Source organism: Petromyzon marinus, chromosome 11, assembly GCF_048934315.1.
Source record: "Petromyzon marinus isolate PM22_M1 ecotype Great Lakes invasive population chromosome 11, UKy_Petmar_22M1.pri1.0, whole genome shotgun sequence".
Lineage (NCBI taxonomy): Eukaryota > Metazoa > Chordata > Hyperoartia > Petromyzontiformes > Petromyzontidae > Petromyzon > Petromyzon marinus.
The window spans coordinates 18,457,041-18,472,398 of record NC_133677.1 but is presented as its reverse complement, the minus strand read 5'-3'; positions in this window follow the sequence as shown (position 1 = coordinate 18,472,398).

Here is a 15,358-nt window from a genome sequence, read left to right as displayed (position 1 = left end):
GTTTTTGGTAGCGGCAAGTTTGAGTAAAACTCACGTGTACAGTATTTTGGCGGGACAAATGGAAATATCACAGAATCGTTTTGCGCGTTACCCCCTCCCCCCACCTAGAGGTTCACTCAATGTTTATTTTACTTTCTATCGAAAACAAGTGTTAAGATAAGCGTTTAAAAGTCAAACTTAACCAAGTCGTCAATTTAAGTGTCTTTTGTACATTTATGTTCGTAGGTTTGAATATATTCTGTCTAGATTCGTTTAAAAAGAATGCAACCTTCTCTGGCTACTATTAGCCCTCTTTTAGAATTGTGTTTCAACCGATTACCCTCGCTTGCCTGACCCATCACGGCTCTGAGAAATAAATGTATGACTAATGGACGTCAATGTTAACCAGTTGTCCATTTTGTGAGGTATCCCTAACTAGCCAGTAACTTGTAAGCGAATAAACAAATCAACGGCGTAATTTGTTCGCGCTCGCTGGTTACTTTTGGAAACAACATTGTTGATAATTTATTTAGAAAGGTCTTTTATACCGATCTAGGTCACGATATGGACTTCGATGTTAGCGTCGTAATTTTCTATTGGCAGATTCATACGTGATTATTCACCAGTGACTCATGTTTGCTATAATTTCACACATTTATAAATCACCTCACGTACTCCCCCCCCCCCCCCCGGTTGCGAACCACTGGCCTAGAGAAGCCATTAGTGACAGACATTACCATCACATCGACAGTGAGGATGGCTTTATGAGACCCAAGGCGACATGGAATGCACAAAAGACGTTTGAACTGCCAATGTGTTCTTTGCGCGGCATTGACCTGCAAGGCTGTGAGCCTGAAATCGGTGAACTAATGCAAAACGATCCCACCCAGTTGTGTCGCGTCATTGACAATGACCCTGAAGAAGAATGCAGTCGTGTATTTTGACGGTACAATATATGAAATGCACAATCGATGATTCATCTAGATGAAGGGTGAGCAGTCAGATTCATTCCCTCACCCATGTTAACAATTTTGGTCTACCGCACCGACTGTTTGCTCTCATGTACACACCGCACAGCGAATGACTTGGTGTTTCTACTTTGGCAGTGGTACACAAGCACAACAACAAATACATGGACGCATTCGTCAATAACACTGGCTTCTTCCAGGATAAAATATGGACAGTAAACCCTCTCAAACCACAAGGGTTATGTTCTTGAAAACGCGCGCGAATGTAGAAACCTTGTTGACCAGGAAAAATGGGGTTGCGTTCCTGGCACGAGTGAACATAGGGGGGAATAGTAAATGTTTAATACCACTGACTACAATAAATAATAAAATATGAATGACAATTCGTTTTTATTACCTTTCATGATGATTTGATGACAATGGAGATGGTGAGGAATTCAGGTGGACGACTCATCGGGAGATGCAGGTGTTTGATAACAACAACGCACAGTTATCATTTTAGCACTCGAGAGCACGTCTGTGATAGGCCGACATTTTGGCGTGGACTGTGAGATCCATCAAGAATGAGGCGAATGCAATCAGGGAAAGTGTTGCGGCTATCGCCCCCCAGTGCTGTGTTCTCTTATCAATAACTATCACATTTTTACTGTGAACAAGATTTCTACATATTCTTGGTTCTTTCGGTAAAGTCACGTTGAAGGGAAACAATAAAATATATATAAAAGAATAAAATTCTCGCGACGTTTCGACTGCAACACAAGGCTGTAACCCTCGTGAATAGAGAAGGTTTACTATATTGGCATAGTCACTCTGGTTTGTCAGTGCGTCGTCAACCGCGAGCCGGTGGGGAGTGTCAGGGAAAGCTGTCCCAGGTAGTCCAGGAAGCCGGTAACATGACTTCTATGATTTCATGGGTGCCACATTTCTATTTACAGCGATGTTCAATGTACTGCTGGATCACGGCTTTCCTACTAGAGCTCCTTCTACTGGAGGCCCCTTCCACCAACAGTGACGTGAGCAAGCAATTCCAGGGTTGCACCTTTACATTTTTAAAATTAATGTATTTATTTGGTAAGAGCGTGTGTGTGTGTGCGAGTGAGTATCAGAGCATGTGGATTCTGTATGTTCGCCCGCTATTCCGCAGTGTGAGTATGCAAGAGGTTGAGTGAGTGAATATAAGAGTGAGTATAAGAGAGCGTGGAGTTTGTATGTTCTCCCCCATTAACATTGCATTTTACTATATCAACATTGATAAATGGTAACATATATTACAATACAGTAGCCTCTTGACTATCCGTGCTAATGCCGAGGACAGCCATGGCTAATAAAAAATTGCGGACCATCCAAAAATATCCATTTTACGTGGATCTCTTTGCCAAAAACCACTAATATAGATATACATTATGTTTAAGTTAAGGAAATTGAGTTTGTTAATGAACAACATTTTTTTAGTAAAGAATGTATTGATCTTGTTTTTTGTTACAAAAGTATTTGATTTAGAACGAATGCTAACGATCGACCGAACGATGCACATGCTCAGGGATAACTTTCCTGCTCCCGCGCAGAAGACTCGGCCCACTAAGTGGACAGAAGCAGAGCCACGCCAATCAACATCAAACTCCGCCCACTGTTGTAAAGATATGCAACTAAAGTACCGTAGGGGCGATCACATGGATTTCAGATTAACCGGAGCACGTGACTTGTAATAAACATTTCCATGAATAAGTGTATCACTGTTTTTAGATTATTAATTTGGGATTAAGGGAAACATCCATGAGTTATTAATTTGTGTCAATATCAGGTGCGTGGTTAATCCTCAAATGGGATAAATCGCAAGCGGATAATTGAGTCAACTGTATTATGAACTAAATCGACATTAACAACATTGCATTCTTCTATATCAACATTGACAACCTTTATAACATTCTTAACATTGTTTAGAACAATAAACTATGATAAAATTAACAACATTGCATTCTACTTGATAAACAACGATAATATTTCGAAGGTGGTAACATTATTCATGACTATAATAAACTGTTATAACAATTTCTGTGCTCCCCTCTGTCACGCGCGCTCCTTTATGGCGTGCCTTCCTCTACTACTGCTGCCACTAAACACTGAGGGGTTAGCATCTTCATCATTAGACCTCCTTTGCCAGTACCAAAATATAATAATAGGGTTTTTCCCCTTTTTTTGGCAACGAAACTGAAACCTTTTTACAAGGATCCATGTCTGCATTAACCACAATACTTGCAGTCAAAATGCAAACAGGAAAACATACTATGATAATATATGCATTGTCCTTGAAACTGATTGGTCCACACCAAGGGACGGCTTTCTTTCGAGCCTCGACCCAATTGGTGCTCGACCAGACATGAATCCTTGTAAATAGGTTTCAGTTTCGGTGCCAGAAAAAAGGGGAAAAACCCTATTACACTGAGGGGTTGTTTTCATGGAGGTGGACACCACCTGCATCATGAACATGGCGAGTCCACCTCATCGGAAGCCAAGTTCACATTTCTTCCTGAGAAGTGGAGCTGCTTTGGCTGCATCTGCTGCTGCTGCTATAGCAGACGGACAGAGAATACTACATCCGTGCAGGCCGCCCCGTCTGAAGCCACACTCGGGCACTGCAAGCCTTTCCTCGGTGTGTTTGGCGAGAGGGCGATGTTGAACATTTTTTTGCTAGGACCTTTCCCGGCACGCTGAGTAGGAAGATGCTCCGGTAGTACGGTCCCCCTTATAGAGGGGGACCACTAAGGTATCCTTCCAATCCTGCAGCACGTGTCCTCTGTGGTCCAGAAAGTTGTGATTATATCATATCGGGCAATCTGCAGACACACGCTACCTGGGAAAAGTGCTGTTCGAGAGCACCTGTGAAGGTCGACACATCACACGAGAGGGTGGGTGGCCAACACCACACCTGGCTTAGTCTCCCCAGTGCTGATGTTTTACACACAGCACCAGGTACATGTCGTCCCCGGGTTACGAAAGGGTTAGGTTCCTGAGAACGATCCGTAACCCGAATTTTCCATATGTCAGTAATTGAACAATTTGTCCCTGAATTAAAGCTAAAATCCAATAGCCAGAAATAGTTGTGCCTCCCCTACCTGAATACTAGTTCGTTTTCCCTCAGGACTGTATTGTGCTGTTTTCTATTGCTACCTATATTCTATTGCTCTACATACTCTGCACTTCATATTCGTTTTTCATTTAATCGAATAACACTACCCATAATTAAACTAATGGGACATATTCTGGATCCAATTGTTTATGAATACCACGAAACATTTTAATAAAAATCGTTAACAGAAAGCAGTCACTTCCGAATGTTTGTTTACCGTGCATTAGGCTAGGCCTAGACTTTACATACACACGCACACACATGCACGCACATTAAATACAGTAAAAACCTAACAATAGAAACATGGGGGAAAAGATAATTCGAAGCATAGAGAACAAACAATAATGTAATGGTATACAAAAATTACATTGCCCATAATCGTGGTGGGGCTTGGTGAAGGAGGCGTTTTGGTGGAGTGAGGCGTAAGGCGGCGTGCCTTATGCGTCCCTCCGCGGTATTCATCCGCAACCTCACCGCGCTGCACTATTTGCGCTTAACTTATGCAAACATTTCTGCATCTTAATTTTTTTATGCATTTATCAGAGCATTTTCATAAAACAATAAAATTCTCACTAAAAGAACCAAGAATATGAATCCCTGCAGTCACGAAAGCTTTAAATCAAATTTCATTTTCATAAAGTCGGGTCTTCCGTAACCCAGGAACTGCCTGTACTCATTTAAGGCTGATTTAGGGGAGGCTCGGAACAGGTTTGTATATTTGTCACTGATAATGGTCGTGAGCAGGAATAGAACTCGGTTCGCTGGGTTCACGCCACTACGCTACTGCTCCCCACTCGCAAACATTTGTACATTATCACACACTCAGACACGCTCCCAAACACATATATACTCGCTCACACTCTACACTCTGCAAAAAAGGGAGACACCATACAAACTCAGCACGTGGTTTCAACTCGGCACTTGCCCCAACGTAGCATTGAGGCTATGGGGGAATCTTCGTGTTTGTTGTTGTTGTTCCAGGACCAGGACCCCCCGGTGGCGGAGAGTCGATCTGCACGATCGTCGCCGGTGCGTGGAGCCACCGGCTCACCGACTACTCCCAGAACGCGTGCGGGAAGGGCAGGTGGTGCACAGCGACACGTGATACATGTGCAGTGGATTCCTAAATATCAGCCTCTTGTCTCCACTTACACATGGCAGGTTTTCTCCCGGGGTCTCCGGTTTCCTCCCACATGATGCTAATCTGTGACGAGTAATGGAATTTGTCGTCAAACATCCAAATGTGGCGGCACCCGCCTCACGGTGTCTTAGTTCAATCGCCGGCATTGCTGTTACGATGCGATGCAGCCGTGGAGACAGGCGTCCTCATTATATGTTGTCTCGCTACTCGTGAAGCCGTCCCACCCCGATTGTCCCCGCCCACCAACACCGCCTTCCCCACAGTTCCTGCACGAGCTCCCAACACGTGGAGCAAGACGTCGCTCATCGTGCTGAACCACGCCTCGCGGCACGACCCAGAAACACACCTGTGAACCAGACACGATTCTTAAGTGTCCCAGAGTTGATTTTATGTCACCAGGTGAGGACTCGAGAGAGGAGCTTGGAAGCATTTGCAAGGGTGAAATAGAGCAAGAACAACCGTATCCTGTGAGGAATCAAGAATATTCCATGAACTCCCTGTGGTGGGAGTCTGCTCGGGCAGATCCTGATCCTGTTCCTCCCTCCTGCGCTCCCCCTCTGCACGTCGATGCGCTGCCACGTCGTCCACCCAGCAGCGAATCAATCGGCGAGCATCTGCTTCTCTCTGTGTCTGCCCCCCGCCCCTACAGCGCAGCTGGGGTCTGCACCCAGCTGTGGCGCGGCGAGTGTGGTGGGAACTCAACACCAGCGGCGCCACTCGCCTACCTGGAACTGCGCGCAGGTCCTGGCGCTCCCCGGGGCAGCTGGCATGGCTACAATGCAACGCAAACTCGCAGGGAAGAAACAGGTGAGTTTGTGGAGGGGAGTAGAGTAAGATGGAAGGGGAGTGTGTGGAGGAGAGTAGAGTGGGATGGGCGGGGACAGAGGAAGCAGAGTGTGTGGAGGGGCGTAGAGTGGGATTCCAGAGGAGCGACAGTGAGTGTGTGGAGGGGAGTACATTGAGATGAGGGGAGAGACTGGTGAGTGTAGAGCTGAGTAGAGTGAGATGAGCGGGGAGAGACGGGTGAGTTTGTGGAGGGGAGTAGAGTGGGATGAGAGAGGAGAGGCAGTTGAGTGTGTGGAGGAGAGTAGAGTGAGATGAGAGGAGACAGGTGATTTTTCTGAGGGGAGTAGAGGGGAATGAGAGGGGTGAGACAGGTGAGTGTGGAGCTGATTCGAGGGAGGTGAAAAGGGAGAGGCAGGGGAGTGTGTGGAGGGGTACAGTGAGATGAGAGGTAAGATACAATTGTGTGGATGGGAGTCTAGTGGGATTAGAGGGGAGCGACAGGTGAGTTTGTGGGGGCGAATCGAGTGGGATGAGAGGGGAGAGACAGGGGAGTGTGTGGAGAGGTGTCGAGTGGGACGAGAGTGGGTGACAGGTGAGTGTTTGGAGAGGAGTAGCGTAAGATAGAAGGGGAGAGTCAGGGAAGTGTGTGGAGGTGGAGTACAGTGGATGAGAGGGGACAGAGGAAGGAGAGTGTGTGGAGGGGCGTAGAGAGGGATGAGCGGGGAGAGAGGGATGAGTTTATTGAGGGGAATAGAGTGGGATGAGAGGGGGAGACAGGGCAGTGTGTTGTGAGGAGTAGTGAGATGAGAGGGGAGAGATAGGTGAGTGTGTGGAGAGGAGTACAGTGGATGATAGGGGACATAGGAAGCAGAGTGTGTGGAGGGGCGTAGAGTGGGATTCGAGAGGAGCGACAGTGAGTGTGTGGAGGTGAGTACATTGAAATGAGGGGAGAGACTGGTGAGTGTGGAGCAGAGTAGAGTTAGAAGAGAGGGGAGAGAGGCAGGATAGTGTGTGGAGAGGAGTAGAGAGAGATGCGCGGGGAGAGACGGGTGACTTTGTGGAGGGGAGTAGATTGGGATGAGAGGGGGAGACAGATGAGTATGTGGAGTGGAGTAGAGTGAGGTCAAAGGGGAGAGGCAGGGGAGTGTGTGAGGGGAGTACAGTGGGATGACAGGTTAGTGACTGTGAGTGTGTGGAGAGGAGTACATTGAGATGAGGGGAGAGACAGGTGAGTGTGGAGCGGATTTGAGTGAGATGAGAGGGGAGAGATGGGTGAGTTTGTGGAGGGGAGTAGAGTGGGATGAGAGGGGAGTGACAGTGAGTGTATGGAGAGGAGTAGTGAGATGAGATGGGAGATACAGATGAGTGTGAACTAGAGTGAGATGAGACGGGAGAGACAAGTGAGTTCGTGGAGGGGAGTAGAGTGGGATGAGAGGGGGAGACAGGTTAGTGTATGGTAGGGAGTAGAGTTAGATGAAAGGGGCGAGACATGCGAGTGTGTGGAGTGGAGTCGAGTGAGGTGAAAGGGTAGAGGCAGGGGAGTGTGGAGGGGACTGCAGTGGTATGAGAGGGGAGTGACAGTGAGTGTGGGGAGAGGAGTAGAATGAGATGAAGGAGAGAGACAGCTGAGTGTGACCTAGAGTGAGATGAGAGGGGAGAGAGACAGCTGAGTGTGGCCTCGAGTGAGATGAGAGGAGAGAGAGACAGCTGAGTGTGGCCTAGAGATGAGAGAGGAGAGAGACAGCTGAGTGTGGCCTCGAGTGAGATGAGAGGGGAGAGAGACAGCTGAGTGTGGCCTAGAGATGAGAGAGGAGAGAGACAGCTGAGTGCGGCCTAGAGTAAGATGAGAGGGGAGAGAGACAGCTGAGTGCGGCCTCGAGTGAGATGAGAGGAGAGAGAGACAGCTGAGTGTGGCCTCGAGTGAGATGAGAGAGGAGAGAGACAGCTGAGTGTGGCCTAGAGTGAGATGAGAGGAGAGAGACAGCTGAGTGTGGCCTAAAGTGAGATGAGGGGAGAGAGATGGATTGGTGTGTGAGGGGAGTAGAGTGAGATGAGAGGGGTGAGACAGGTGAGTGTGTGGAGGGGACTACAGTGGTATGAGAGGGGAGTGACAGTGAATGGGGAGAGGAGTAGAATGAGATGAAAGGAGAGAGACAGGTGATTGTGGCCTAGAGTGAGATGAGAGGGGGAGACAGGTTAGTGTATGGTAGGGAGTAGAGTTAGATAAAAGGGGCGAGACAGGTGAGTGTGTGGAGAGGAGTAGAGTAAGTTGGAAGTGGAGAGGAAGGTGAGTGTGTGAAGGAGAGTACAGTGGGATGAGAGAGGAGTGACTGAGTGTGTGGAGGGGAGAACATTAGGATGAGGGGAGAGACTGGTGAGTGTGGAGGGGAGTAGAGTGAGATGAGAGGGGAGAGACGGGTGAGTGTGTGAAGGTGAGTAGAGTGAGATGAGAGGGTCAGGTGAGTTTGTTGAGGGAGTAGAGTGGGATGAGAGGGGTTAGGTGAGTGTGGAGCGGAGTCGAGTGGTATGAGAGGAGGAGACACGTGAGTGTCGAGGGTAGTAGCGCTAGATGAAAGGGGAGAGGCAGGGGAGTAGAGTGGGATGAGAGGGGAGTGACAGTGAGTGTATGGAGAGGAGTAGTGAGATGAGATGGGAGATACAGATGAGTGTGGACTAGAGTGAGATGAGACGGGAGAGACAAGTGAGTTCGTGGAAGGGAGTAGAGTGGGATGAGAGGGGGAGACAGGTTAGTGTATGGTAGGGAGTAGAGTTAGATGAAAGAGGTGAGACAGGTGAGTGTGTGGAGTGGAGTCGAGTGAGGTGAAAGGGTAGAGGCAGGGGAGTGTGTGGAGGGGACTGCAGTGGTATGAGAGGGGAGTGACAGTGAGTGTGGGGAGAGGAGTAGAATGAGATGAGAGGAGAGAGAGACAGCTGAGTGTGGCCTCGAGTGAGATAGAGAGAGACAGCTGAGTGTGGCCTAGAGTAAGATGAGAGGGGAGAGAGACAGCTGAGTGTGGCCTAGAGTGAGATGAGGGGAGAGAGATGGATTAGTGTGTGAGGGGAGTAGAGTGAGATGAAAGGGGAGAGACTAGTGAGTGTGGGGAGGGGAGCACAGTGGATGAGAGAGTACAGAGGAAGCGGAGTTTGTGGAGCGGCGTTGAGGGGGATTCAAGAGGAGCGACAGTGAGTGTGTGGAGGGGAGTACATGGAAATGAGGGGAGAGACTGGTGAGTGTGGAGTGTAGTATAGTTAGATGATAAGGGAGACACAGGTGAGTTTGTGGAGGGGAGTAGAGTTCAAAGAGAGGCAGGGGAGTGTGTGGAGAGTAGTACAGTTGGATAAGAGGGGAGTGACGGTGAGTGTGGGGAGGGGAGTACAGTGGGATGAGGGTAAAAACAGGCGAGTGTGGCCTAGAGTGAGATGAGAGGGTAGAGACAGGTTCTTGCATGTGATGGGGAGTAGAGTGAATGGGTTGATTGGGGAGAGACAAGTGAATTTATGGAGAGCAGTAGAGTGAGATGAGAGGTAGGAGGCAGAGGAGTGTGTGGAGGGGCATGGACTGGAATGAGGTGGGTGAGAAAGGTGAGTGTGTGGAGCGGAGTCGAGTGGGTTGAGAGGGGGAGACAGGTGAGTCTGGAGTGGAGAAGAGTGAGGTGAAAGGGAAGAGGCAGGGAAGTGTGTGGAGGTGGAGTACAGTGGATGAGAGGGGACAGAGGAAGCAGAGTGTGTGGAGGGGCGTAGAGGGGGATGAGCGGGGAGAGAGGGATGAGTTTATTAAGGGGAGTAGAATGGGATGAGAGGGGGAGACAGGGCAGTGTGTTGTGAGGAGTAGTGAGATGAGAGGGGAGAGATAGGTGAGTGTGTGGAGAGGAGTACAGTGGATGATAGGGGACATAGGAAGCAGAGTGTGTGGAGGGGCGTAGAGTGGGATTCGAGAGGAGCGACAGTGAGTGTGTGGAGGTGAGTACATTGAATTGAGGGGAGAGACTGGTGAGTGTGGAGCAGAGTGGAGTGAGAAGAGAGGGTAGAGACAGGTGAGTTTGTGGAGGGGAGTAGAGTTAGAGGAGAGGGGAGAGAGGCAGGATAGTGTGTGGAGAGGAGTAGAGAGAGATGAGCGGGGAGAGACGGGTGACTTTGTGGAGGGGAGTAGATTGGGATGCGAGGGGGAGACAGGTGAGTATGTGGAGTGGAGTAGAGTGAGGTCAAAGGGGAGAGGCAGGGGAGTGTGTTGGGGGGGGGGGGGAGTACAGTGGGATGAGAGGTTAGTGACTGTGAGTGTGTGGAGAGGAGTACATTGAGATGAGGGGAGAGACAGGTGAGTGTGGAGCAGATTTGAGTGAGATGAGAGGGGAGAGATGGGTGAGTTTGTGGAGGGGAGTACAGTGGGATGAGAGGGGAGTGACAGTGAGTGTATGGAGAGGAGTAGTGAGATGAGATGGGAGATACAGATGAGTGTGGACTAGAGTGAGATGAGAGGGGAGAGACAAGTGAGTTCGTGGAGGGGAGTAGAGTGGGATGAGAGGGGGAGACAAGTTAGTGTATGGTAGGGATTAGAGTTAGATGAAAGGGGCGAGACAGGTGAGTGTGTGGAGTGGAGTCGAGTGAGGTGAAAGGGTAGAGGCAGGGGAGTGTGTGGAGGGGACTGCAGTGGTATGAGAGGGGAGTGACAGTGAATGTGGGGAGAGGTGTAGAATGAGATGAGAGGAGAGAGAGACAGCTGAGTGTGGCCTAGAGTGAGATGAGAGAGGAGAGAGACAGCTGAGTGCGGCCTCGAGTGAGATGAGAGAGGAGAGAGACAGCTGAGTGTGGCCTAAAGTGAGATGACGGGAGAGAGATGGATTAGTGTGTGGAGGCGAGTAGTGAGATGAAAGGGGAGAGCCTAGTGAGTGTGGGGTGGGGAGCACAGTGGATGAGAGAGTACAGAGGAAGCGGAGTTTGTGGAGCGGCGTAGAGGGGGATTCAAGAGGAGCGACAATGAGTGTGTGGAGGGGAGTACATGGAAATGAGGGGAGAGACTGGTGAGTATGGAGTGTAGTATAGTTAGACGATAAGGGAGAGACAGGTGAGTTTGTGGAGGGGAGTAGAGTTAGAAGAGAGGGGAGAGAGGCAGGATAGTGTGTGGAGGGTTTCGAGTGCAATGAGCAGGGAGAGATGGATGAGTGTATTGAGGTGAGCAGAGTGGGATGAGAGGGGTGAGACAGGTGAGTGTGTGGAGGGGACTACAGTGGTATGAGAGGGGAATGACAGTGAGTGGGGAGAGGAGTAGAATGAGATGAAAGGAGAGAGACAGGTGATTGTGGCCTAGAGTGAGATGAGAGGGGAGAAACAGGTTAGTGTATGGTAGGGAGTAGAGTTAGATAAAAGGGGCGAGACAGGTGAGTGTGTGGAGAGGAGTAGAGTAAGTTGGAAGTGGAGAGGCAGGTGAGTGTGTGGAGGAGAGTACAGTGGGATGAGAGAGGAGTGACTGAGTGTGTGGAGGGGAGAACATTAGGATGAGGGGAGAGACTGGTGAGTGTGGAGGGGAGTAGAGTGAGATGAGAGGGGAGAGACGGGTGAGTGTGTGAAGGTGAGTAGAGTGAGATGAGAGGGTCAGGTGAGTTTGTTGAGGGAGTAGAGTGGGATGAGAGGGGTTAGGTGAGTGTGGAGCGGAGTCGAGTGGTATGAGAGGAGGAGACACGTGAGTGTCGAGGGTAGTAGCGCTAGATGAAAGGGGAGAGGCAGGGGAGTAGAGTGGGATGAGAGGGGAGTGACAGTGAGTGTATGGAGAGGAGTAGTGAGATGAGATGGGAGATACAGATGAGTGTGGACTAGAGTGAGATGAGACGGGAGAGACAAGTGAGTTCGTGGAAGGGAGTAGAGTGGGATGAGAGGGGGAGACAGGTTAGTGTATGGTAGGGAGTAGAGTTAGATGAAAGAGGCGAGACAGGTGAGTGTGTGGAGTGGAGTCGAGTGAGGTGAAAGGGTAGAGGCAGGGGAGTGTGTGGAGGGGACTGCAGTGGTATGAGAGGGGAGTGACAGTGAGTGTGGGGAGAGGAGTAGAATGAGATGAGAGGAGAGAGAGACAGCTGAGTGTGGCCTCGAGTGAGATGAGAGGAGAGATAGACAGCTGAGTGTGGCCTAGAGTAAGATGAGAGGGGAGAGAGACAGCTGAATGTGGCCTAGAGTGAGATGAGGGGAGAGAGATGGATTAGTGTGTGAGGGGAGTAGAGTGAGATGAAAGGTGAGAGCCTAGTGAGTGTGGGGAGGGGAGCACAGTGGATGAGAGAGTACAGAGGAAGCAGAGTTTGTGGAGCGGCGTTGAGGGGGATTCAAGAGGAGCGACAGTGAGTGTGTGGAGGGGAGTACATGGAAATGAGGGGAGAGACTGGTGAGTGTGGAGTGTAGTATAGTTAGATGATAAGGGAGACACAGGTGAGTTTGTGGAGGGGAGTAGAGTTCAAAGAGAGGCAGGGGAGTGTGTGGAGAGTAGTACAGTTGGATAAGAGGGGAGTGACGGTGAGTGTGGGGAGGGGAGTACAGTGGGATGAGGGTAAAAACAGGCGAGTGTGGCCTAGAGTGAGATGAGAGGGTAGAGACAGGTTCTTGCATGTGATGGGGAGTAGAGTGAATGGGTTGATTGGGGAGAGACAAGTGAATTTATGGAGAGCAGTAGAGTGAGATGAGAGGTAGGAGGCAGAGGAGTGTGTGGAGGGGCATGGACTGGAATGAGGTGGGTGAGAAAGGTGAGTGTGTGGAGCGGAGTCGAGTGGGTTGAGAGGGGGAGACAGGTGAGTCTGGAGTGGAGAAGAGTGAGGTGAAAGGGAAGAGGCAGGGAAGTGTGTGGAGGTGGAGTACAGTGGATGAGAGGGGACAGAGGAAGCAGAGTGTGTGGAGGGGCGTAGAGGGGGATGAGCGGGGAGAGAGGGATGAGTTTATTAAGGGGAGTAGAATGGGATGAGAGGGGGAGACAGGGCAGTGTGTTGTGAGGAGTAGTGAGATGAGAGGGGAGAGATAGGTGAGTGTGTGGAGAGGAGTACAGTGGATGATAGGGGACATAGGAAGCAGAGTGTGTGGAGGGGCGTAGAGTGGGATTCGAGAGGAGCGACAGTGAGTGTGTGGAGGTGAGTACATTGAATTGAGGGGAGAGACTGGTGAGTGTGGAGCAGAGTGGAGTGAGAAGAGAGGGTAGAGACAGGTGAGTTTGTGGAGGGGAGTAGAGTTAGAGGAGAGGGGAGAGAGGCAGGATAGTGTGTGGAGAGGAGTAGAGAGAGATGAGCGGGGAGAGACGGGTGACTTTGTGGAGGGGAGTAGATTGGGATGCGAGGGGGAGACAGGTGAGTATGTGGAGTGGAGTAGAGTGAGGTCAAAGGGGAGAGGCAGGGGAGTGTGTTGGGGGGGGGGGGGGGGAGTACAGTGGGATGAGAGGTTAGTGACTGTGAGTGTGTGGAGAGGAGTACATTGAGATGAGGGGAGAGACAGGTGAGTGTGGAGCAGATTTGAGTGAGATGGGAGGGGAGAGATGGGTGAGTTTGTGGAGGGGAGTACAGTGGGATGAGAGGGGAGTGACAGTGAGTGTATGGAGAGGAGTAGTGAGATGAGATGGGAGATACAGATGAGTGTGGACTAGAGTGAGATGAGAGGGGAGAGACAAGTGAGTTCGTGGAGGGGAGTAGAGTGGGATGAGAGGGGGAGACAAGTTAGTGTATGGTAGGGATTAGAGTTAGATGAAAGGGGCGAGACAGGTGAGTGTGTGGAGTGGAGTCGAGTGAGGTGAAAGGGTAGAGGCAGGGGAGTGTGTGGAGGGGACTACAGTGGTATGAGAGGGGAGTGACAGTGAATGTGGGGAGAGGTGTAGAATGAGATGAAGGAGAGAGACAGCTGAGTGTGGCCTAGAGTGAGATGAGGGGAGAGAGACAGCTGAGTGTGGCCTAGAGTGAGATGAGGGGAGAGACAGCTGAGTGTGGCCTAGAGTGAGATGAGAGAGGAGAGAGACAGCTGAGTGCGGCCTCGAGTGAGATGAGAGAGGAGAGAGACAGCTGAGTGTGGCCTAAAGTGAGATGACGGGAGAGAGATGGCTTAGTGTGTGGAGGCGAGTAGTGAGATGAAAGGGGAGAGCCTAGTGAGTGTGGGGTGGGGAGCACAGTGGATGAGAGAGTACAGAGGAAGCGGAGTTTGTGGAGCGGCGTAGAGGGGGATTCAAGAGGAGCGACAATGAGTGTGTGGAGGGGAGTACATGGAAATGAGGGGAGAGACTGGTGAGTATGGAGTGTAGTATAGTTAGACGATAAGGGAGAGACAGGTGAGTTTGTGGAGGGGAGTAGAGTTAGAAGAGAGGGGAGAGAGGCAGGATAGTGTGTGGAGGGTTTCGAGTGCAATGAGCAGGGAGAGATGGATGAGTGTATTGAGGTGAGCAGAGTGGGATGAGAGGGGTGAGACAGGTGAGTGTGTGGAGGGGACTACAGTGGTATGAGAGGGGAATGACAGTGAGTGGGGAGAGGAGTAGAATGAGATGAAAGGAGAGAGACAGGTGATTGTGGCCTAGAGTGAGATGAGAGGGGAGAAACAGGTTAGTGTATGGTAGGGAGTAGAGTTAGATAAAAGGGGCGAGACAGGTGAGTGTGTGGAGAGGAGTAGAGTAAGTTGGAAGTGGAGAGGCAGGTGAGTGTGTGGAGGAGAGTACAGTGGGATGAGAGAGGAGTGACTGAGTGTGTGGAGGGGAGAACATTAGGATGAGGGGAGAGACTGGTGAGTGTGGAGGGGAGTAGAGTGAGATGAGAGGGGAGAGACGGGTGAGTGTGTGAAGGTGAGTAGAGTGAGATGAGAGGGTCAGGTGAGTTTGTTGAGGGAGTAGAGTGGGATGAGAGGGGTTAGGTGAGTGTGGAGCGGAGTCGAGTGGTATGAGAGGAGACAGGTGAGTGTCGAGGGTAGTTGTGCTAGATGAAAGGGGAGAGGCAGGGGAGTAGAGTGGGATGAGAGGGGAGTGACAGTGAGTGTATGGAGAGGAGTAGTGAGATGAGATGGGAGATACAGATGAGTGTGGACTAGAGTGAAATGAGACGGGAGAGACAAGTGAGTTCGTGGAAGGGAGTAGAGTGGGATGAGAGGGGGAGACAGGTTAGTGTATGGTAGGGAGTAGAGTTAGATGAAAGAGGCAAGACAGGTGAGTGTGTGGAGTGGAGTCGAGTGAGGTGAAAGGGTAGAGGCAGGGGAGTGTGTGGAGGGGACTGCAGTGGTATGAGAGGGGAGTGACAGTGAGTGTGGGGAGAGGAGTAGAATGAGATGAGAGGAGAGAGAGACAGCTGAGTGTGGCCTCGAGTGAGATGAGAGGAGAGAGAGACAGCTGAGTGTGGCCTAGAGTAAGATGAGAGGGGAGAGAGA